The 26277-nt window shown below is 38.3% G+C and overlaps 1 long non-coding RNA gene across 4 annotated transcripts in view; it reads right to left on the reverse strand.

Annotated features, from left to right (window-relative positions):
* Positions 1-15669: 15669 nt before the first annotated feature.
* Positions 15670-26277, reverse strand: part of LOC101683060 — an 88882-nt gene continuing 78274 nt past the window's right edge. For 3 of the 4 annotated variants that reach the window (XR_006601798.1, XR_006601799.1, XR_001179440.2), the window contains 3 exons: positions 24670-24796; positions 23115-23264; positions 20032-20284 (listed from right to left, as the gene is read on the reverse strand). This is a non-coding gene — a long non-coding RNA (uncharacterized LOC101683060). Of the gene's footprint in view, positions 16263-20031; positions 20285-23114; positions 23265-24669; positions 24797-26277 lie in introns of those variants that run through there. The other variant, XR_001179442.2, reaches the window with a different exon arrangement.

Here is a 26277-nt window from a genome sequence, read left to right on the forward strand (position 1 = left end):
AGTACTATTTACTGACTAGTGCTGGGCACTACTACTGTCTAGCAGGAAAGACAGCTATTAATAATACAATAAAATACTTATAAACTAAGTGCTATACAGAAAGAGGACTCGGTACCCTGAACATGTAACGATAGAAATCCATTTGTCTGAGGAAGACTTCCCTGAGGAGGTGACTTTTGAGCTGAGACTTGAAGGATGGGGAAGTATTGACGAAGATTGGAGAGAACATTCTAAACTAAGGGAACATATTAGCAAAGACAAAAAGTGGGAGGGAGCTTAATGTGTTTGAGGAAAGGAAGAGAAATCCATGCACTACAGCTGGAATGTGGGTGATATTGTTAACTCATTTTAAAAGCGAGGAAACTCAGTGTCAGTGCCCAGCTGAGAGCCTCATACAAGGTAAGGGCTCCACCAAGTGTGTTTCCCCAATAATGGGGAGTTTGCCAATGATTTGCCATCTGCCTGCATGCCTCTTTTGTAGCTTTTTACAACTAGAAAAGCATCCCCTATAAACCAACTGAAGTCTTACATGAGACATCAGCATGAAAGACTCAGAGAAATCAGCATGAAAAACTACTGTAAGAAAACATTATCTGCAAAAAATATAATACTTCTTGGTGGTATTACAGATATGAGTATAGTTAAAATGTAAATCAAGACTAACTCATGCCAAGATTATCTAACTCTTTAAATGTGATTTATGATTCACATGACTATCTCCATTATGTGCATATAAATAAATATATATATATTCAACTTCTTTGTGAAAGCTAGAGAAAAATGGAAATTTGTGTTCATATAGGTCATACATGTAGCTACTTATTAAATTTTCCTGATAATTTATTTAAACATCCCAGCAAATCAATATATGCATCAGTATAAAACGCTGCACAGATTATCAATCATTTACTAGTCTAGGATATTTTATGCTTTTATATCCTAACATATGGGCTTCAGCTCTCTATTCAGTTCTTAAATTACTTTTAATGTATTTATTATAGCTGAGAAAAAATTATGTCATCTGCCAACCCAAAAGCAGAAAAAATTAGAAAGGCCTTTAAAGAAAGATTTTTTTTCAAAAATTCAGGAAGAAAAACAACAACAGGAAGATTACCTTGGAAAGCCTTTTGTCCACCCTCTGGGCATTCTGTGATAGCTCCATCATTTTAGGAGGAAAAGGGATAAAAATATTATGTAGAAAAACAGGAATCATACTTTCATGCATTTTTAAGAAGAAAAGAAAGATGTTTCAACTCTAATTTACTTTTTGCCAAGAACTCTTTTTGACATCCTAATTAATTTTAGGGATTATCCTTTCAGTTATATCCTTCCTTTCAACTTGTTAATATTTCTTGAGCTTTGCAATATGGTCTGCCTTGTTGTAACATTCTGGTGATCCTCAGAAACGGTCATTAGCTGTTAAGGAGGAGATCAGGGGAAGAAGCTGGGCATTGCCAGGAAACACTGATGAATAGTAACTGAAGAAGAATGGCTAACATTTTGGGGAATAGTCTTCAGGATTTCTATCACTCTATAATATTGTATTCTATATAATTTTATATTATTTTATAATATTTATTCTAAGGAACATGGTGAAAGCAATATACCCTTTAATGGGAATTATATTTCCATTGTCTTCTGAAAGTTTAAACATAATTTTTATTTCACTTTAAATTGTGTTTTCTTTTAAAAGACTCACAGTTTGCCACAGCCTAAGAGGTAGTAACTGAAAAGCTGAAAGTAGTTAATAACTGAGGTTATTTTTCCTCTCTCTTGTTTTTCTTTTATTAAAAACACCAGAAGGAAATTAAATGCTTAATTAAATTAAACAAATATGCTGAACTCTAATATTACTACCACTCGCACCATTAATTGCTTATTTGAGTATTATGACAATTTTCACATAGTCTGAAAGTAGAGTAGGTTTGGCTCTAAATCAAAACAGGCAGTGTTCGTTCTACATGGTCTGGGAACAGGCATTCCGGGGGAGCCCATGTGAACATCATCAAAACACCAGATAATTTAATATCGCTAGTTCAGTGTGCTGGGCCTGTCCTTATCCCATTAGGGTGAAAATGGTGCTTCCAGCTTCCATCTGCTTGTCTCTGCTTGGGGGAGAACCCTGTTGGGCTGGCCTAGTCACATTTCCTGGAAGAGTTCACACAGATCTGATTTTGGAATTTCCAGAAATGACTATACCCATCTTAACACATACTGGAATCTAAGAATATGGTATTTCCTTGTCACATTAGTCTAAATCATACATTCAAGTAAATTCAAAGAGCGCAAATCGGCTTTCAAAGGAAGGACTGCAAAAAGAGAAAACAGGATCACTTGACAAAACAGCTACTTCTGAAGAAGTCACTCAATGCTTCCCCCCCGTAGGTCAAACTGTGACAAGTCAAAATTCATCTTAGAAGTTCTTCAAAGCTCCCTCTTCCCACCCCACACACCATTAGCAACTCCATCCCCACTAACTCTCTCAGCCTACCTTAAACTGCCCCCCTCATAACCAAGATGTATTCCCTCTGGAGTTCATTCATTCAGATTCCTCCTAAGTCTCTACTTAAACCCAATACACCTATTTGTGCTAGGATCTAGTAGATGAAAATATCTTCGATCAAGTCAATACTTTTTTTATTGAGTAACTAAGTGCTAGGCATTGTGGCTAACAACCTGCTGAGGAAACTGTTCATTTAAAAAATTGGGAACAACTAGAAAGCTCTACAATAAGGTAATAGCTAAATAAATCATGGTACTCCATACCTGTGGGATACCCTGTAGCTACTAGAAATTAAGCTTTTGAAATTAATATGGCCATCCATTGTGGACGTTAACTAAACATATTGCGGTAATCACTTCACAATCTGTATGTACATAATTATGCTGTATGACTTAAATGTATGCAGTGTTGTATGTCCATTATATCAATGAAACTGGAAAAAATAAGAAAATAATGCTTTAGCATAATACCAGTTTTATTTTAAAAATGCACACAGGAGGGATGCCTGGGTGGCTCAGTCAGTTAAGTCAGTTAAGCGGCTGCCTTCAGCTCAGGTCATGATCTCAGGGTGCTGGTATCGAATCCTGCATCGGGCTTCTTGCTCCACAGAGAGCCTGCTTCTCCCTCTGCCTCTGACTGCCTGTACTCTCTCTCTCTCTCTGACAAGTATATAAAATCTTTAAAAAAAAAAATGCACACAGAAATTTTTTTTTTTTTTTTGCTTTTTTTGCTTAGGACTTTTGGTTGTCTTTAATATGTGGGATTATATGTCATTTTGATTTTCTGCACATTTTTATGTACTTCCCAAATTTTCTTCCAGGAGCATGTACTTGTGTTATAATGAGAAAACCAACACTAAACATTATTTTTTGAAGGGAGTTTCTCTCTGGAAGAGTTGTTGGTCTAGTTCAGAAGATACTAGATAGAAAACAATTAGTATGTTATGATAAGTGTTACAGTTTTGTATAAGGTATTATGAGAACAACTAACCATCCATATACATAGATGATGGAAGATTTAACAGCTACTGTCAACAATGATTCTGTATTAAAGTCTTTAGCACAAACAATTCCTTATACAAATCTTTAGTGCCAGATATATTTCAAGACTTAGAACTTTTTGGATTCGGGGATGGTTTTATAAAGGTAATATGGTGAGTGTATGTATTCACAGAACACACCCAATAGACCTGAGCCAGTGCCTCATAATCTAACATATTAATATTCCCATGTAGTGAGATGGGACTATTAGAATAAGGACTATAAAGCTTCTCATCTGTAGGCCACCACATCTGTTACTAAAAAGTCCTTCTTTGCAGAGCCATTTGGATTTCTGCATTGTAGGCTGTGGACCCAGATGGGCAAAGTGGGGACTCAGCCCTAAAGCCTGTGCAGGGCGGCGTTCCTTATCTGCTGCTCAGCTCCCAGTTCATTAAGCCCAACACCTCTTCCAGTTGTAGGAGTCATAAAACTGATTTTGATTCACGTTAGAACATGTGATTGTATTTGATCATAGGTAGATGCATGTGCTCCAGGACTGAAAAGGCTCTGTGTCTTGAAGACACATGTGCTTAAAAGGGTCTGGGGTTGCTTGAAAGGTGAAAGAAATGTTATCATAAGCACATTTTACAGACTAAAAAATGTGAAGAAATGTGATGTTCTAAGTAGAAGTAATATTAGTAGAGCTGGCAAAAAGCATTTCTCGGTATTTTTAAAAGGTTGTCTCTAAGCCAAACATTTCTTAATCTCTCTTGGAAGAACACTGACGGCTAAGTGACAAAATGGCTGTGGTTTCAGACCTTAACTCTAAAACTGCTGAGTTTGGCACTTGGGTGGCTCAGTGGGTTAAAGTCTCTGCCTTTGGCCCAGGTCATGATCTCAGGGTCCTGGGATTGAGCCCCATATCAGGTTCTCTGCCCAGCAGGGAGCCTGCTTCCCATTCTCTCTCTGCCTGCCTCTCTGCCTACTTGTGATCTCTCTCTCTCTCTGTCAAATAAATAAATAAAATCTTTAATAAATAAATGAACTGCTGAGTTTATTGATACATAGCCAGTTTAAGCAAAATTCTATTTATTTACTTAAATATATATACCACAGAAGTTGAAAAAAAACCCATATCATTTATATATATAAATAAATATTATATTTATTATATTTATATTTATAAATATTATATATTATTATAAATAAATAGTTTGGGGTTTTGTTTTTCAACTTCTGTGGTATAATGAATTGTGTGCAATGTCTGAGTTAGTATTGCGTACCATTGAGGACAAGTAGCAATTTCTATGAACTGAGAGATAAGCAGTTTTAGGGTGAAAAAAATGCCAGTGATGATTCATTTGAAATCAACCTTGAGAGTTTTCTTTCTGGCAAAAGGGAGAACTAGAAAAAAGGTTAAATTCTTTAGTTCTAGGAAACTGCTTTGTTTTTAAGGCTGCTCCTCCAAGCTCTGCTAGTTAATCAAGATGAGTTGTTTGACTTTTTCCTGGGGATACAAGAGCTTCCACAGTCAGACTTCCCACACAGAGCTTCTGACAGGGAAAGGAGTTTCTCTAGGTTTCTACAAACCAGGCACTCAATGAAGGTCGATTTATTAATGCAAATTGACCATCAAGATCTAAATTCCACAATAATCCCTCCAAATAATGGTTTAGCAATTGTTACCACCTTCTCTCTCAGTAACCTTATCAGAAATATCAATATTTAGAAAACTAATTTATTTGACCTCCTGTGTGTCTTCTCAGCTCTGGCTGGAGTCACAAAAACAGAAACGTGGCCATAGGGCAACTTAAAGGACATGTACCCTATGAATTATTGGGAGCTGGCTATTTTGAACATTTTCGTCACTGTTTTCAGCAGCTGATAGACCACTGTGTGCTATAAATAGCTCCAGAGCTTCAATAAGTTTCTGTGTTCATGTGAAATTCACATTTTATTAGCCTACTTTAGACTCCTGTCTTCATTGTCATCACAGAAAAATATTTATTACCTGTTTAATATCACATAGCTCTGTTTAGGCCCCATGGGAAATAAATTAGGGATAGTCCATTCTTATCTTCTGGGACCTTACAATTTTGAACAGAGAGAGAGACATGAGCTATAGAATAAACAATAACATGAATTAAGTAGGTAAAATGTTATATTGAGAACAAGTCAAACAGATTACTTAGGTCGACCTTCAGTTGGTGAGTGTAGAGGCGACTATAAAAGCAACCCACAGGGAACTGCTGGGTTTTTTAAGAGCTTAATTAATTGTTTAATTTAGACACTGTTTCCTGGAGGAGGGAAAAATCTGGAGATTTTGCAGATTTGGTGACTGCAAAATAACTAAAATTCTAGAGTGGGAGAAATATTCCAAGATTGCTGTCATTTTTATATTCAAACCTTGCAAGAAATGGCATCAGAACTAAGGCCCAGCAAATTCTGTTGGTTTTAAGTTTTGCCTTCAGTCACATGTCACTCAGAACAGATGTGCTATTTATACTGAGAAAAGTATAAGGATTGTGCTCAAATGTATGTTGAACTCTGACTTTGATAGTGCTCATTACATATGAAGAGTTTTGGATCTTTTAGGTGAAGAAAAATAATGTATTTTGATGAAAAAAATAACCATAATCTTCAAAACAAAAATATGTACTAAGTGGCATTATTTCACATTTTTGCAAAATGGAGGACAGCTTGATTCCCATATCTTCTGCATTCAATCTATTGCAAATCTTGTCATAAGAAAAAATGATTGTATATATTTAAAGAGTACAACATGATGTTTGATACACATATACATAGTGAAATTACTATTACTGTCAAGCTGATTAACAACATATCCATCTCCAAACACATTTCCTTTTTTGTGTATGTGGCAAGAATCTACTCTCTTGGCAAATTTCCAGTATAAAACACAGTTTTATTAGCTACACTTATCATGCTGCACATTAGGTGTCAAGATACTATAGACAATAAATGCTAGAGTGAGGCAAGATGGAAAAGCAGGGGACCCCATTTCATCTGGTTCCTTGAATTCAGCTAGATATCTATCAAATCATTCTGAACACCTATGAATTCAATCTGAGATGAAGTCAACCAAGAGAAGAATTGGAATTCTACAAGTAGAAAAACAACCATTTTCTGCAAGATATTAGGTGCAGGGAAGTGAATCTGAGGGGATATATCAGAAGATAAATGGCAGGGGGAGGGAGTCTCGTTAAGCCAGCCACTGGAAAGTGATATAGCCCCAGAGCTCAAAATCAGAATTTTAAAAGTCTGCTCCAGGGAGAGACCTCTCTGCTGGAAAGGTGCTCAGGTGGCAAAGTGGGCCGAATCCTAGGTAGGACAGTGTGGTTTCAGGATCTCCAGGGTCACAGAAAGAGCAGGGGTGCCTGAGTCATCAGGGTTCCCAAGCATTGGAGTGGGGAACCCAGTGAGGGTTAGTGAGCCTGGGAGTGGCTCTCAGCTCAGTTTGCCATAAACTGTGAACCACAGCAGGATCTGGTTACTGTTCTCTGTGCAGGGACGTTGCAAAGGGCAGAAACAGGGCAACTTTCCTCCTTTCCTGAAGAGGATCAGCACAGATAGAAGAAGTCTGAAGAGACCGGCACACAAAAAAATGGAGACTGCTTTTCTCTGAAAGTTTAGCGAAGAGGGGGCTGGGACCTTTCAGCTCCAGGACAGGAAATTGGAGCACTCCTATTTTTATTTTCCTCCTCTAAAATGGTGGGAAAGGACTTCAGGGAACAAAATCCACATAGAGCAACCAGAAGCTGTTTACACTGAGCCTGGCCCCCTAGCAAGGGGTGGTGCAATTCCACCCAGGCAAAGATACCTGAGAATCCGCACAGCCGGCCCATCCCCCAGAAGACAGCTGGAACATGGGGCAAATACCAAGTTTACAGAGCACACACTATGGCAAAACTACAGTGCTAGGGGAAAATAGTATATAGAATTTGAGGTTTTTTTTCTCATGATTCATTTATCTTTCAGTTTAAATTTTCCCTTTCTTTCTCCTTTTCAACTAGTTTAATTTATCAACTCTTTGTTCTTAAGTCTTTTTTTTTTTTAAGATTTTATTTATTTATTTGACAGAGAGAGATCACAAGCAGGCAGTAGGCAGAGAGGCAGGCAGAGAGAAAGAGGAGGAAGCAGGCTTCCCGCTGAGCAGAGAGCCCGATGCGGGGCTCGATCCCAGGACCCTGGGATCATGACCCGAGCCGAAGGCAGAGGCTCAACCCACTGAGCCACCCAGGTGCCCCATGTTCTTAAGTCTTTTTTTAACTTTTTTTTTACATTTACATTTTACAGATATATTCTTCATTTTGCCTTCCTTTCACTGTATTCAATTTTATTTTTGTATATATATGTATGTATCGTGTGTGTGTGTGTGTGTGTGTGTGTGTGTGTGAGTTTTGCTTTCTTTACAATTTTGGGATTTAGTGTCCTCTAACAAACAGACCAAAATACACCTAGAACCAAGTGCATTATGCTCTTTTGTCCACTTGGGAGATTATATTCTCTCCTTTTTCCATGTTTTTCCTTTTTCTTTTCTTTTTTTGGTTTCTGAACTCTTCAGATTTGTCTAGTGTGTATTTCATGTGGGTTGTGGTTGATGTTCTTGATTTTGTTCTCTCATTCATCCATTTATCTCTGGGCAAAATGAACAGAAGGAGAAATTCACAACAAAAGAAAGAACCAGAAGTAATTCTCTCTGCCACCGATATAATGGATATGGATATAAGTAAAATGTCAGAGCTGAAATTCAGGGTAATGATTATAAAGTTACCAGTTGGGCTTGAAAAATCATAAAAGGCAGTACAGAATCTCTTAGTACAGAAATAAAATCCAATCAGGCAAAAATTAAAAATGCTTTAACTGAGATGCAGTCTAAAATGGATGCTCTAGGGGCGCCTGGGTGGCTCAGTGGATTAAGCCGCTGCATTCGGCTCAGGTCGTGATCTCAGTGTCCTGGGATCGAGCCCCGCATCGGGCTCTCCGCTCAGCAGGGAGCCTGCTTCCCCCTCTGTCTCCGCCTGCCTCTCTGCCTACCTGTGATCTCTCTCTCTGTCAAATAAAATAAAATAAAAAATCTTTAAAAAAAATAAATAAAATGGATGCTCTAACAGCTAGGGTAAATGAAGCAGAAGAGAGAGTCAGTGACATAGAAAACAAGATGATGGAAAGGAAGGAATTGAGAAAAAGAGAGAAAAACAACTAATGGACCATAAGGGGAGGCTTCGAGAAATCAGTGATACCATAAAACAAAAGAGTATTAGAATTATTGGAGTCCTAGAGGAAGAAGAAAGAGAGGGACAGAAGGTGTATTTGAGAAAATCATAGCTGAGAACTTCCCTAATCAGGGGAAGGAAACAGCATTCAAGTCCAGAAGGGTAAAAGAACCCCCCTCAAAATTATTAAAAATAGATCAATACCCTGATATTTAATAGTGAAGCTTGAAAATTTCAGAGATAAAGAGAAAAATCCTGAAAGCAGCTCAAGACCCTTAACCTATAGGTGTAGGAATATTAGACTGGCAGCACACCTATCCACAGAGACCTGGCAGGCCAGAAAGGGTGGGCATGATACATTCAGGGTATTAAATGAGAAAAACATGCAGCAAGGCTTCAATCAGAATGGAAAAAGAGATACAGAGCTTCCAGAACAGAAACAGAAACTAAAAGAATTTGTGATCACTAAACCAGTCCTGCAAGAAATATTAAAGGGGTTCTTGTAAGTGAAGATAAAGCCCCAAAGTAACACAGACCAAAAAGAAACAGAGACAATCTACAGAAACAGGAACTTTATAGGAAATACAATAGCACTAAATTCATATCTTTCAATAGACACTCTAAATGTAAACAGGCTAAATGCTCCAATCAAAAGACACAGGATATCAGATTGGATAAAAAAGCAAGATCCATCCATATGCTGACTACAACAGACTCATTTTAGACCTAAAGACACCTCCAGGTTGAAAGTTAGGTGTTGAAGAACTATTTATCATATTAAAGAACATCAAAAGGAAGCTGGGGTATTAATCCTCTTATCAGACAAATCAGATTTTAAACCAAAGACTATAGTAAGGGATGAAGAAAGACACTATATCATACTTAAAGAGTCTATCCAACAAAAAGATCTAACTATTATAATTATTTACGCTACTAAATTGGGAGTAGTCAATTATATCAACCAATTAATAACCAAATTAAAGAAATACATTGATAATAATACAATAATCATAGGGGACTTCAACACTCCACTCACAGCAATGGACCGATCATCTAAGCAGATCAAAAAGGAAACAGGGCTTTGAATGACATACTGGATGAGGTAAACTTCACAGATATATACAGAGCATTTTATCCTAAAGCAACATAATATACATTTTTGTTAGTGCACAAGGAACCTTCTCCAGAATAGAACACATACTTGATCACAAATCAGGTCCCAACAGATTGGGATTATTTCCTGCAGTCACAAGAGGAAATTTGGAAGGAACTCAAACACTTGGAGGGAAAAGAGCAGCCTCTAAAGAATAAATGGTCAACCAGGAAATTAAAGAAGAATTTAATAAATTCATGGAAACAAATGAAAATGAAAACACAACTGTTCATAACGTTTGGGATGCAGCAAAGGTGGTATTGAGAGGGAAGTACATAGAAATACAAGCCATTCTCAAGCAAGTCTCAAATGTACAAGGTAACCTTCCATTGAAAGGAGCTGTAGAAAGAACAGCAAATCAAGCCTAAAGCCAGCAGGAGAAAAGAGATAATAAAGATTAGAGCAGGAATCAATGAAATAGAAATTAAAAAAAAACAAAACAAAACAGTAGAACAGATCAATGAAATTAGAAGCTGGTTCTTTGAAAAATTTAATAAGATTGATAAACACCTAGCCACCTAGCCATATTTATCAAAAAGAAAAGAGAAAGGACCCAAATTAATAAAATCATGAATGAAAGAGGAGAGATCACAACCAACACCAAAGAAATATAAATAATTATAAGAACGTATTATGGGCAACTATATGTCAATAAATTAGGCAATCTGGAAGAAATGGATACATTCCTAGAGATGTATAAACTAACCAAAACTGAATAAGGAAGAAATAGAAAATCTGAAGAGACCCATAACCAGCAAAGAATTTGAAGTAGTAATCAAATATCTCCTAACGAACAAGAGTCTAGGGCCAGATGGCTTCCCAGGGGAATTCTGCCAAACATTTAAAGAAGAATTAATACCTATTTTCTGAAGCTGTTTAAAAAAGTCAGAATTGGGGGCACCTGGGTGGCTCAGTGGGTTAAAGCCTCTGCCTTCAGCTCAGGTCATGAAGGGTCCTGGGATTGAGCCCCACAGCAAGCTCTCTGCTCAGCAGGGAGGCTGCCTCCCTTCCTCTCTCTGTCTGCCTCTCTGCCTACTTGTGATTTGTCTGTTAAATAAATAAACAAAATCTTAAAAAAAAAATCAGAATTGAAGGAAAACTTCCAAACTCTTTTTATGAGGCCAGCATTGCCTTGATCCCAAAAGCAGAGAAAGACTGCACCAAAAAGAATTATAGACCAATATCCCTGATGTACATGAATGCCAAAATTCTCACCAAAATACTAGCCAGTAGATCCAACAGTACATTAAAAGAATGATTTACCATGAACAAGTGGGATTTATTCCTGGGCTGCAAGGGTGGTTCAACTTTTGCAAATCAATCAACATGATACATCACATTAATAAAAGAAAGGACAAGAACCATATGACCCTCTCAACTGATGAAGAAAAAGCATTTGACAAAATATAGTAAGTATCCTTTCTTGATTATAACTCTTCACAGTGTAGAAATAGAAGTAACATCTTTTAATATCATAAAAACCTTAAACAAAAAGCCCATAGCGATTAACATTCTCAGTGGGGAAAGACTGAGAGCTTTTCCCCCAAGGTCAGGAAGGAAGATGATAAGGATGCCCATTAACCACTTTTGTTCAATATAGTATTAGAAGTCCTAGCCTCAGCAATCAAACAACAAAAAGAAATAAAAAGCATTCAAATTGGCAAAAAAGAAGTCAAACTCTCACTCTTCACAGATGACATCATACTTTATGTGGTTATAAATACCAAAATACTCCATCCCCAAATTGCTAGAACTCATACAGGAATACAACAATGTGGTAGGGTATAAAATCAACACACAGAAATCAGTTGCATTTCTATAACTAACAAGGAGATGAAAGAGAAATTAAGGAATTGATTGCATTTATGCACCAGAAACCATAAGATACCTAGGAATAAACCTAACCAAAGAGGTAAAGGATCTGTACTCTAAAAACTATAGAACACTTATGAAAGAAATTGAGGAAGACACAAAGAAATGGAAAAATATTCCATGCTCACAGACTAAAAGAATAAATATTGTTAAAATGACTATGCTACCCTGAGCACTCTACGCATTCAATGAAATCCCTACCAATATACCACTGGCATTCTTCAGAGAGCTGGAACAAATAATCCTAGAATTTGTATGGAACCAGAAAAGACTCTGAATAGCCAGAGGAATGTTGAAAAAGAAAACCAAAGCATCACAATACCAGACCAAAAGCTATATTACAAAGCTGTAATTATCAAGACAGTATGGTACTGGCACAAAAACAGACACACAGATCAAAGGAACGAATAGAGAATCTAGAAATGGACACTCAACTCTATCGTCAACTACTCTTTGACAAGGCAGGAAAGAATATCTAATGGAGAAAGGACAGTCTCTTTGATGAAAGGTACTGGGAAAATGGGACAGCCCCATGTGGAAGAATCAAACTGGACCATTTTCTTGTGCTCTTCGATGAAAGGTACTGGGAAAATGGGACAGCCCCATGTGGAAGAATCAAACTGGACCATTTTCTTACACTATACACAAAGATAAACTCAAAAGACTGTGAAAAGAGCTAAGATGTCCTAAATATGAGATAGGAATCCATCAAATCCTAGAGAAGAACACAGCTTCAACCTCAGCTGCAGCAACTGCTTGGTAGACATGTCTCCTGAGTCTAGGGAAACAAAAGCAAAAATGAACTATTGGGACTTCATCAAGATAAAAAGCTTTTGCACAGCAAAGGAAACTGTTGACAAAACCAAAAGATAACTGATAGAAGGGGAGATGATATTTGCAATGATATATCAGATAAAGGGCTAGTATCCAAAATGTATAAAGAACTTATCAAACTCAACACCCAAAAGACAAATAACCCAATCAAGAAATGGGTAGAAGACATGAGCAGACATTTCTCTAAAGAAGATAGAACAATAGCCAAAAGATACATGAAAAAATGTTCCACATCACTTGGCATCAGGAAAATACTATTAAAAATCACAATGAGACACCACCTTACACCGGTCAGAATGGCTTAAATTAACAAGTCAGGAAATAACATACGTTGATGAGAATGTTGAGAAAGGGGAACCCTCTTACACTGTCAGTGGAAATGCAAGCTGATACAGCTACTCTGGAAAACAGTATGGAGTTTCCTCAAGAAGTTAAAAATAGAGCTACCAGGTATTTACCCCAAAGATACAAATGTATTGCTGTGAAGGGGCACCTGCACCCCAGTGTTTATAGCAGGAATGTCCATGATAGCCAAAGTGCAAAAAGAGCTGAGATGTCCATCGATGGATGAATGAATAAAGATGTGATATATATATATCTATCTCCACACACAATGGAATATTACTCAGCCATCAGAAAGGATGAATACTTAGCACTTATATTGACATGGATGGAACTGGAGGGTATTATGCTAAGTGGAATAAGTCAATCAGAGAAAGACAATGATCATATGGTTTCACTCCTCCATGGAATATAAGAAACAGTACAGAGGACTGTAGGGGACAGGAGGGAAAACTGAATGGGAAGTCATCAGGGAGGGAGAAAAACCATGAGAGACTTAACTATAGGAAACAAACAGGGTTGCTGGAGGGAAGGTGAATGGGGTGGTGGGGTAATTGGGTGATGGGCATTAAGGAGGACATGTGATGTGATGTGATAAGCACTGGGTGTTATATGCAACTGATGAATTATTGAGCACTACATCTGAAACTAATGATAAAAAATTTTAAAAAGAAAGCAACATTAATACTTTAAATATACAAATGGACATGTTTTCACAGACAGCATCAGTAAGACAGTTAAAGTCAATGAACTTTGAAAACAAATTATTATGAGGCCATGTTTATATAAGCATGTCTGAATGGCTGGAGTTCAAGTATTTATTTTTATCTACTTTATTCAGATTAAACTGAATTTATAAAAGATAATGAGCCTCATTCTAATATCTGCCTCACTAGTGTCTTATTGACACAGCTGAAACCCTCCAAAAAGTGGTGAGTTCTTTCAGCTAGAAAATATTAATGATTTGTTTTTTGCAAATTTCACAATATATTAAAAGAATATCTCTGGGAAAGAGGCATGAGAAAGGTAACATCTATAGTGAAGAAATCACACTGCTATCAGTCTTGCTTTCGGGCAAGCCAATGTGGATCTGAGGTTCTGGCCAAAGGCTCACTTACACAGGGTGCCTCCAATAGATAGACAACTTACTTTACTACAAAGCATAAAAAATGTGGCTTTCTGGAGATAAGAATGAAAATCCACTGGATTGAGAGCTGTCATCTATACTTTAAAATATTAGAAATAAAATGTTCTCTCTTTTTTTTAAACATTTATTTATTTGACAGAGAGAGACATGCAAGAGGGGGAACACAAGCAGGGCAAGTAGGAGAGGGAGAAGCAGGCTTCCTGCTGAGCAGGGAGCCCAACACGGGGCTTGGTCCCAGGACCCTGGGATCATAACCTGAGCTGAAGACAGATGCTTTACGACTGAGCCATCCAGGCACCCTAGAAATAAAATGCTCTTAAACCAAGAAGATCCTCAAAGAGATGCTTTAGTATGGGGATGCCCAGTAGAGTTTTCAAAACACACATGAAATATCTACAAAACTGAAAGCTCCCCCCCACCCCAAATCAAAAGGCTCAAGGAGAATTGTCCCGACAGAATTCAGCTCTTATAAGTCAATCAGGACTTGAATAATACAGTTGCAATGCAGAGAGTTAGAATCCTCCTGTGAAGCATTTTTCCTAAGCATTGGTTAGGATTTTATTATAGGCTACTGTGATATTTTTGTCTTTAAAATTTCAGCCGGAGTGTATATTTATTCACCTATTCAACCAACAAGTGCCTACTGGATGCCAGCATTGGGGATGTAAAATGAATATGCTATGTGGCTCCTGAACTTCCTGAATCTGGCAAGAAGTAAAAAGCACATCGAGTATATCAATGCTGTTCAAAAATTTAGAGCGATGTCAGGAAAGATATTCATCTCCCTTTGGGGGAGCTTCATCAAAAGGAACAAATAGAAAGGCAGTCCAGGCAATAGAAATGACATTTATGAAGGTGTGGGGACAGAAAGAAAGGCACTTTGGGATCATGGAAAAACAACTCAAAATGAGAGGATGGATGGGAGAGGTTGCCTGGCTGATTCCATCGAGATAGCATGTTACTCTTGATATCAGAGTTCAAGTCCCACCTTGAGCATAGAGCTTACTTAAAAAAAAGAAGAGTCGATGGGGATGAAGAGCTAGGTCAGGTGACCAATGGAGAAAGAATCTTTGATGGAAGTTAAAAGCAAGGAAATGATCAGAACTAAATTTAAGGACAACACTCCAGGGTAGTATGATATAATGTTCCTAAAACAATTGGACGTTTAATTGACCAAGGTAACTTTCCAGAGAAGTTACGTCTTTGTCCAAAGAAGACACACTGACCTCTTTCAAATGAATGGCTTGGTCCTTTTCTCAGCAGTTGTTGTCCTTGAAGATAGGACCGCCAACTGAGGGAAGGTGAAGAAGTCTTTACTCTCAGAGAGCCCACCTGGACATTACTGAGAGAGTACTTGAGAACCCATGGCCATTATCCTTCAATCAAATGCATGTTACATAGGGTATTTCAAGCTTTACCGTCAGTAATCAATGCAGAGCCCAGGAAAGGGCAGTAGGCAATCGGAACTACATATCTACATATCATAGCAATCATGAAATAACCGACCCAGAAAGCAATTTAATATAACTTTATAATTGTTTATATATTATATATATTAATAAAATTTATATATAATATAAATTTTATAATTTAATAGTCCTTCATCCTCAAATGTCAACTTTTGTCATAATTATTCTCCCAATCAGCAATTTTCTTTCAACATAATCAATATTTTCCTTGTTTCAATATAATCTTGTTTTTCCGAATGGATTTGTTATTTTTTAAATAAATTTCACTTACTTAATTTTTGAAGTGGTGGCACATTCACATAGTCCAAGTATCAAGAAATACAGAAAGATATATATGTATCAATGTCTTCTTTCCACTCCTGCCCTCTATTTGCCAAGTTCCCAAAACAAGTAACCAACATTATTAGTTTCTCATTCAGTCTCAAGAGTTTTAGAAAGTATACACAAGCCAGTACAAGGATAGATACTTTTCAGTTTTTTTCCACCCCAATGGTACACTATTTTGACTGGTTTTTACCCCTATCTAAAAGTAAATCTTGGAGATTGTATTAATCAGCTTGAGCTGCCATACCAAAACCCCATAGATTAGATGGCTTAAACAACAGAAATTTATTTTTTCACATTTCTGCAGACTGGAAATCTGAAGTCAGGGTGCCAGCCGTGGTTGGGTTCTGGTGAGAGCTCTCTTCCTGGCTTGCCGAGGGTTCCTTCTCACAGTGTCCTCACTAGGCAGAAAGAGACAGTAGTTCTTCCAGTGTCTCTTATTATAAGAGCAGGGATCCCACCTTCATGACCATATCTAACCCTAGTTAGTCCCCAGATACCATAGCATTGGGGATTAAGTCTTCAACATAAGAAATTGCATTGGGGGACACAAACATTCAGTTTATAACAGAGATCTTTCCATACAAGCATATCTTTCCATATAAGCATATAAAGAACCTCTCTAGTTTATTTTTTTTATAGCTGCACAGTATGCTACTATTACAACATACATCTTTAATATTGCAACTGGGAAAAATAAAGCTGTCCTTAATCATTCTTTATTAATAGGATCTGCAGAAATACAGTAAGACAACATGAGCCCTAGAGACTGGGATGATATTTCTGATGAGTTCACATCTAAACTGGAATTATATGCTGATGACTGTTGGAGATGTATCAAAACTTAAATAATATGCTTAATGCACATTTGTTAGCCCATCAGTAGATCCTCAAAACTTTAGCTTTCGGGACACCTGGGTGGCTCAGTGGGTTAAGCCTCTGCCTTCGGCTCAGGTCGTGATCCCAGAGTCCCGGGATCAAGCCCCACATCGGGCTTTCTGCTCAGCAGGGAGCCTGCTTCCCTTCCTCTTTCTCTGCCTGCCTCTCTGCCTACTTGTGATCTCTGTCTGTCAAATAAATAAATAAAATCTTAAAAAAAAAACTTTAGCTTTCTAAATCAAATATGGTTGAAATGTTATCCTCAAATGAAGTTATTCACTTGAAGGTGCAAATTACATCAATGAAACACATAGCTATGAAATGTATTTTTTAAGGTCAATGCTTATAGTCAACGCTCAGCTTACATCTGACCGTTACCTAACTATACAGGTTATATAGGCCATTCTAAACATGTTAGTGTATATTTTGGTTTTGAGAAAGGTATTTGTGTAGAAGATTTAGTGATCTTTATGAATAAAGTTCAAGTCATTATTCAGTTCAGAAGAGGGAAAGAATCAAGAATGAGGAAGAGAAAAAACAAAAGTATGGCCACAAAATACTTCTGGACAACCTTACTAAAAGCAGAATAATAGACTGAGTGCTATTCCAGCAGCCTGAACTATCCTGGCCTGAAGAAAGAGAAGGCAGAAGGGAGAGACAGTGAACAGAAGGTAGGTGAACAGAACAACATGTTCTTAAAAGTATAGCTTAAATTGGAATCACGGATAAAAGAGCAAGGAATCAAAGAGGGAACCAAGGTTTCAAGCCTAGGGGAGTGGGGAGAAAAAGTGACACTGTTGGCTGAGATAGAGTAGAAGATATTTAGGATGGGGTGAGAGCTTATTTTATATACCTTATGTTTGGGGGCTAATGAGATCATTATCAGCAGACATTTAACACATTGAAGGGAAGAGAGAGATTTGGGATTTTTTCAAGAAGGACTTATGAGCGGGGTGCCTGGGTGGCTCAGTGGGTTAAAGCCTCTACCTTTGGCTCAGGTCATGGTCTCAGGGTCCTGGGATCAAGCCCCGCATTGGGCTCTCCACACAGCGGGGAACCTGCTTCCCCCTCTCTCTCTGCCTGCCTCTCTGTCTACTTGTGATCTCTGTCAAATAAATAAATAAAATCTTAAAAAAGAAAAAAAGAAGAAGAAGTACTTATGAGAACAAGAGAGAAGGGGTGTAGTGAGAAGGAACCAGGGCAGAATGATGGAGATCACTCACATTCAGAGGTAGAAGGAAACAGATGGGCATTAAAAGAGAGAGAAGAGTAGTCAGAGAAACAGAAAGTGAACCAAGGCAGTGAGTTGCAAACACCAAAAGAGGAGGGCAAAGTCAAATGTGCCATGTGCTGGAAGAAGGGTCAACAAAGATATGGACACCCCTCTCCCCAAATATGTTAGGAGACATCAGATTTTAAGACATTAAGTAATGAGTTGAATAGTGAGAAAGTAAACTAAAAAAATGCATTACATTGATAATCTTTTGAGATGATTGTGAAGATAGGAAAACAATGTTATTTCATATTTTTATTCCACTTTAAGGACATAGAGTACTTCCACATATATTCCCTCTTTTGATGATATCATTAGGGGATAGAACTGTAGGTAGATATGTGGAGAAAGAAGCAGTGGAGAGAGGTGATCCAAGATGTAAATAGAAGTTGGAGTATTGGATGGTGTTAGTTTCTTAGGGAGGTGAGAGAGGAAAGAATTTAGTGCTAGAAAAGAGTAATGGGTAATGATGTGGGAAACAAAGGCAGAAGGAAATGTAGATCAAATTAAATGTCCATGTAACCTGCAGCCCATTGACAAATACTTGAGGCAGCAGAGTATAATGTCTTAATGTTAATTCTTTGCTAGAGGGAAAAACCATCTTAGTTTGACAATAGTAAGGCCTCCTGCATCCTGTGTCTTCTTTAGCGCATGAAAACCGTTTGGAACTTCCTTTATCTTTAATTCTCCAGCCCCAAAGTATATAATCAGCTGTCCTTCATATGCCTGGGGGCAGTGGGGGAGCAAGGAAGCGGGGTGGGCGTGGGGTAGCAGCAGCTCTTTCTGCCCACAGGTCCTGTCCCTGTGCTTTAATGAAACCACCACTGTGCACGGAAGTCATCTCAAGAATTCTTTCGTGGGGCACCTGGGTGGCTCAGTGGGTTAAAGCCTCTGCCTTCGGCTCAGGTCATGATCCCAGAGTCCTGGGATCGAGCCCCACATTGGCTCTCTGCTCAGGAGGGAGCCTGCTTCTCTCTCTCTCTCTCTGCCTGCCTCTCTGCCTACTTGTGATCTCTGTCTGTCAAATAAATAAAATTTTTTAAAAAAAGATTTCTTTCTTGGCTGTGGGCTCCAGGCCCCACCAAACCTCACCTGTATATTCCAAAAACTGTATCAGGTAAGAGACAACATTAAGTAAAAATAGCTAAGAAAGATTTTTGATTAAAAAGACCTGAAAGTGGGGCCCCTGGGTGGCTCAGTGGGTTGAAGCCACTCTCTGCTCAGTGGGGAGCCTGTTTCCCCCTCTCTCTCTGCCTGCCTCTCTGCCTACTTGTGATCTCTGATTGTCAAACAAATAAATAAAATCTTTAAAAATAAATAAAAATAAAAAGACCAGAAAGTAATCAAGGTAACCTTGAACTGAGGGCCCAGCTGACAAGAGAAATGTGAAACAAGTGGGGGAAATGCTGATGTTGGCATAAAAAGTCAAAACACTGGATCTGCACCCAGTCACAAGCTCTCCAGATCTCTAATATAATACCATGTCCTCCCACAAATGTAACAGTGAGAGGACACTGAAGTACTGGGACCAAGAGCAAACAGCTCAATGTCTTTTTTTTTTTTTAATTAATTTATTTATTTGAGGAAGACAGGCAGGGGAGGGGTAGAGGGAGAGGAACTTCAAGCAGACCCCACTGAGCATGGAGCCCAACATGGGGCTCAGTCCCAGGACCCTGAGATCATGACCTGAGCCAAAATCAAGAGTTAGACGCTTAAATGACTGAGTCATCCAGGCACCCCGACAGTTCAATGTCTTAAGTAACTCCAGCAGAGATTTTAAGAGAAGTTCCTCCACTGCAGAACTCAATTTAGAAGTCTGCTTTAAATTCCCACCCCAGCCCACTCCACAGGAAGCAAAAGCATTAAGCAAGCTGTTAGAGGAGTAAATTCCCCCAGGACTTTCTCATACAACAGGATGTCGTTCTGCGTCAGCCTCCAGTCACCCTTTTTAGAGAGTTCTGCTTTTTGTAAGACAATACCCAAGTGTTTACAAGTCTCTCTATTAAAAGGCACGCATGTTAAGAAATAAATTTAAGTTTTTATTCTATAGCTAATACATTGGGATATTACCCCATCTTCCTGGCTTGGTGTCTGGTTGGGGAAGGAGTATGCAACCTCTGCTGATCCAGTGTAAGTCATTCTTGAGACTGTTTATAGGATGGAGCCAAAGGGGAAGAAATCTTCTTTCTTTGATGGTAGAAGGGCTGCTAGGATGAGATGAGAGACCAAAGCAACTAGAAGCCATGCTCCCCGTGGCATGGAGAAAACTATCTGCAAAGAGAACCAGAAACACGGGTCAGAAATAGAGAGTATAAGCCTGAAAAGTGTTCCTGATGCTGACTTCATCATCTCCAGCCCCAGTTCCCTACACTTGGGTTTGGGTTACACCAGCCCATAAATTCTCCTTTTTGTGTGGGCAAGTTGGGATTTTGCCACTTGCAACCCAAAGTACCCCAACTTGTACACAGAATACTTTATACATCCACGGTGTTCAATACGTAGATATTGATTATCTGATTGCTTCAGTATTCCTGATTTTTCTGTACCTTTTGCATTTTTTGTGTGTCCTACAACTTCATTCTCAGTGAGGCTTGATCAGAGGTAAGGCTGCAGTTTTCCAGTAATAACTGGGAGCCCCAGTTCTCCGAAGTTGACCAAGGCCATTTAATATGTCTGTGTTTCAGTTTCCTAATCTGGAATATATGGCAAATAATAATAGCAGCTCGTTATTTCACACCTACTTTAATCCAAGTACTGGCCTAATGCTTAATATGCATTATCCTAGTTCCTAACAGCAACTTTGTGACATCTGTAGAATGCTCCTCATTTTATAGATGGCGAAGCTGAGATGCCATGAGCTTAAATGAACTGACCAAGGTCATACAGCTTGAGAGACAGAATTCTGACTCATATCCAGGTTTGCCTGAGTCTGTGCTCTTTCCAGTGTCCTGTGATGCCCTACTTATTCAAAAAGCTTTTGTGTGTATAGTAAGATAATGCAGGTACAATTGCTCTAAAAATAAAAAGAGATCAAAAATCATTCTCCAGTTGACAATAAAAAATGTGGAAGTGAGCCCAAGTATTAAGGAGGAAGATTTAGGTTTAGAACATTCTGACTACCCCAATTATGGCATTAAAACAGTAACTGAAAAATAAATGATGGATCTCATATAAACAAAAAATTTTTATGAAAAGAGAAAGTACAGCCAAGATTCTGTTCCATTTCTGAAGCCTCAATAAAATTCCAAAAGACATAAGTAAGTAAGCATTGCTAAGCTAGAGACCTTTCTAATTTTTTTCATTGAACCATTGATATGGAGGCCCTGGCATTTCCTCTGTGGCCCTGTTAATGAAGTTTCTTATAAAATATTAACATTTTCACATACAGACCTGGATGGCGCTATCAGTGGCATTTAAAATGAACAAACCTGTAGTCATGCTGTCTACATACCATTGAAGTACACGCAAACCCTATTTTTAGTAGAAGTTTACCTGGAAAAAGGTTAAGACCAAGCCTATGTGTTAAATGATGTTTCATAGCAAAACATTTGTGTTCCTCAAGCTATAACTATTTTTTAAAAATTTTTAAATATTTTTAAATATTTTTATTTATTTATTTGACAGAGAGAGACAGCGAGAGGGGAAACACAAGCAGGGGGAGTGGGAGAGGGAGAAGCAGGCTTCCCACTGAGGAGGGAGCCCGATGTGGGACCAACCCCAGGACCCTGGGATCAGGACCTGAGCCACCCAGGCGCCCCTTAAAACTTCTATTTTGTAGTAATTTTCAGTTTAGAACATTTTCATAATGTAACTAATTAATAAAAATATCAAAATGTACTAATACTCATTTACTCTGAAGCCAACTATTGAAATGTACTACTGTAAACAAAATGAAAAACCCGAAGCAGTGTAGAAGACCAACAAAGAAGCAAGATAACTATTTTAAATTTTAAATAATTAATATGTTTAATTTAAATTTTAAGTAATTAATATTAAATAAATAATAAATTTATTATTTTAAAATAATATCAGACATTGTTATAATTTTGAACAAATGTAGCACAGCTCTTCAATAATGAAATTTAAGTATTTTCTTTTTAAAACTCTAACATTCCAAGAACATCAGCTCATTAGGTAGACACTTCAAAAAAGTGGATTTATACTTAGAACTGCATGATTATTGACTATAACAATTGAGTTAAACACCTGCCCCAAATGCCAGACCTGATGCTGCCTTCTGCAACATCCCTTTTGGAACTCAAGATCTCTCCACTGTTGTTTTCAGAGACATCTTTTTAAAATGGGAAATTGATTGATGAAATCTTAGCCATGAATAAGTGCTAATGCATACGATAAATTAAAATGCTGTCATTTTGTAGAAAGGTTTACTGGCTAACTGTGTTATTTCTCCTAGTAACTCAAAGTCTTGTGTTTAATTTACAGAATGAAATGCAGAAATCAGTTATTCAGCTCCGAGTATGACAAAACCGCTTCTCAAAGTTACACTTTGGGAGGCAACCAGACGGAATTATTCACTGACTTAAAACACAGAGTGTCATAACCAAGAGTTTTTCCACTTCAAAATGTATCAAGCAATGTTCAAACTATGAGGAAGCATTTTTGTATTGTCTGGTCAGTGCTGTGTGCAAATTAATATCTGCATAACAATTCAGACTCACCCTTCCAAAAAGGATTTCATACATATAAAGGAGTGCTAGTATTTATGGGATGGACGTTTACCAGAATTGCTCTTAAAGGCTACATAATAAAAGTGCATTAACGTTGTCCAAATTAATTAACCATAGATACTGAAATGGATTCAGCTAATGGATTCTGCCTCTCCAGAGAGTGCCTCTTTTAATCATAAAACAAAAGTGAAAAACATGCTTTTCCTCCCTTTTTTCATAACATGTAGCCATCTGACCAAGAGCGGGAGGGGGGTTGGGACTGCTCGCACCATCCCTGAGCCAGCACGCGGGAGCGGTCATCTAGTGATCAGACACTCTGGCTTCTCCTCTCCAAGCGCAAACAGACTGGCTCAGCATCTGTCACGTCCTGCTCCCCTTCGAAACAGGAAACCAGTCTAGAGTTTCACGCTTACCTTCTGCCTTGCATTACCAAACCGGCAGTCTTGCCAGATCCTTGAAAATGCCCGTTATATATGAAGGTCATGAAGGTTTTGAGGGATTGGTAAACAGGAGGGGATTTGTGTTTGGGACAGGGCATCTGCGATCTGGTGTCTATTGGAAGGCTGTAAGAGAGAGATGAAAGAAGCACATAAGAGTGGAAGACACACAAAGTCATGTGGCCCATCTCATGCCAGTGGGCGGAATCACATCCCCAAGCACAGCTGAACCACTAAGTGGTCTTGTAACGAGATAACTAGTTACCCAAAGGCAAATAACGGGGAGCTTCAAAGATCTAGGATGTGGACTCACAAATGACAGTGGTTCAACTTGCTTTTCAATCAGACAAGCCCCCATTTTCCCAATGTTTCCCACACCATGTCCTGCTTTGGCCCTCATTAGCAGTTCCAGCAGAGGGCAGGCCGGGGAAAGGAGAAGAGACATAAGTCAGAGCAAATGATCTAGAGTCTTCTAAACATGTTAAGGTAAATTTTCTCAATTACTAAGAGCAACAACGGTCCTTTTGTGGTTGTTTTTATCTTTGCTGCTATCTGTCTGTCTATGTAAGGTATGATCAGTTTCCGGATCTCCTCTCTCAAGGAATTTATGGTCTGGTTTGGGAAGGCAAAATGAAGACACATGACATAGTGAGAAAGCCATGCTCTAAAAGCCGCCCCAAGCTAACTCAAGTAAAGTCATGATTTCAAGAGAAGGAAGATCTTTGTGTGCTGAAGCTGGTGATAACATACACAGATTGAAGGTATAAACCAAAGTAAATCATTAGTGCAGAGAAGTGAGAATCAATGTCTGCGCAGATGCAATTGTTGAAAATTCCCTGAACAGGCTTGGGTGACAGCCCCATAGAGAGGACTTGTAGGCATCCTGTTTGGTTTGTGTGGGACAGGTCTCCTCGGAGCTCAGCACCAGGCTTTCTGCAGTGATCAGCCAAAGTGAGGGGACTGGTTGGCATGTAGGATGGGTTGGCATTCCTGGAGGAAAAATATTCAGTATCTTTCCATATCATTCATTAAGGTCTGTGTGACAGTACCATGAGCAACTCGCTGTGGGGAGGTCTCCATCAGATAAACAGGGCTGCAAAATTCATAGCCAAAGAATGTGGACTGGAGAGGCACTCCCAGCTCCAGCTGCTACCTGAACACCCAGGACTGGCTGGGAACCAAGGAGACATGCTGAAACCAGGAGCCTCGGCGACGAATGGCCATGTTACAGCCTCTTAATCCTGAAATGAAAAGTAATTGCTCCTGGCTTAAAGAATAAAGGAAAAACAAGATCAGCCTTGGCTGAACGACATTTTTTCCCCCAAAAAACAACCATGCTGTAGACCAGGTTCTAAAACCTGACTGGTATTTAAAAATGTGAAGAAATGGATGTTTTCTGTCAATATAATTTAAATCCATCTAGAAGTACTGATATATAAGAACACTTGAATGCAAATACATTTTGATTAACATGATTAAATCAAATGTGTTTACTTTCAGCTCTAAGGGATGACATCTAAAATTAACTTACCTAAATATAATTTTAGAAAGTCAGTCTTCAAAATAGCTGCTTCTTTCTTTCTTTTTTCTTTTTTGAAGGATTTTCTACTGAAAAGTCTCAGCAGAAGCTACCAGGGCTCCTTTATGTACAGCTGAAGCTGCAAATGGAGAAATATGGAAGGAGGGGGAGGGGAAAGGCATTTCAATACTTGTAATACATTCCCGGGATGAAATTGTCTTCTCTATAGAAAAAAGAATTCATAAAAACTCATAAAGGAACTGCTGCAAGTCTAAATTATTGTTAGAAGGATCTAAAGATGACTTTAACTCACGACTGAGTAAGTAATATTCTTATTTTTTACTTGTTTACCTCTCAAGGGGCTACAAAATGACAAATGTCAGATTTTCTGAAAATAGAATTTTCATTTCCTTGAGAGCACGAAGGCAACAAGAAAGAGTAAAACCACAGCAAGCGTGAGACCAAATGAATTTTGCCTTTCAAGTTTCAATTTCTAAATATATGTATTAATTTAAAACATTTGTGGCAGACTCACAATGATATAGAGAAAACTAATTAAAATATTTCTTGTTTCCTAGAGCCATATAAAATTGCCTACATAAAAAGCCATTTCACATGGTTTCACCTAATATCATAAGCCCTCGCAGGAGGATCATCAACCAATAATAACCAGTAAGGAAGAAAACCCAGTATGTCTCCCTGAAATCATTCTATGCAAATACTAATATTAAAAAACGAATAGGACACATGTTATCTTCCTGCCGGTGCTAACACTGAGGACATTCCTCACAGAAAAACCACGGCTGCTCGCAGTCATTATTCACAGCATGCGTTTCTGCCTCATTAATTCAAAACAAAACAACACAAAATAATCCTTCTACCAGATGGTTTTTTGGATACCACCGGTTTTTAAATTTCATTTAACCTGCATCACAACACTGACAACTGTGTCCACTTACACGTGAGCTCTAGCCGGTGGACAGCTGCAAGGCCAGTCACAGACCCAATAACTTGACACACCGTCCTCAGAAACATGAGAGCATTTTTTAAAATGAAAGGTGTCACACAGCTCATGAGGTAAAACAGCCATGAACAACACCGAGAATGCCAAGAATATCCACAGTCGATGAATTGTGCTCTCTATGAGAATATGACACACAGCCAGTGACCCTGAAAGCCACAATATTTCCAGAGATCAAGGACTATGGTACTTGGGAACACTTTGGATAAAAAAATAATTTTTTTTTTCAAAAAGACAGTCCTTTTTATATCAGTACTCTGTCATTCTATGCCAGGAAAGGGTACCAACTATGAAGATGGCCCCAATTTGCTTTTTATGCTCAGCGTGATTCAGATATGAGCAGGGTTTCTAGCCCCATCATAAAGAAACCTCCGACAAGCTTTCTATTCTTATAAAACAGGAGAATGCCCAAAGAAAATATGAATTTAAAGTCCAATGCAAACATATATGTTAAAGGGGATACATAGTCATTGCAAATGTTGAGGGGATTAGGAAGTGTATGGAATGTTGTTCACAGCAGTTTTAACCCTGATATGTCACCAGTAGATTCAAGGCAGTTTCGGTTTTCTATGTAAAAAAATTAAAATTACAAAAGTGTA

Source organism: Mustela putorius, unplaced genomic scaffold, assembly GCF_011764305.1.
Source record: "Mustela putorius furo isolate JIRA1106 unplaced genomic scaffold, ASM1176430v1.1 tig00003853_pilon_pilon_pilon, whole genome shotgun sequence".
Classification (NCBI taxonomy): Eukaryota; Metazoa; Chordata; class Mammalia; order Carnivora; family Mustelidae; genus Mustela; species Mustela putorius.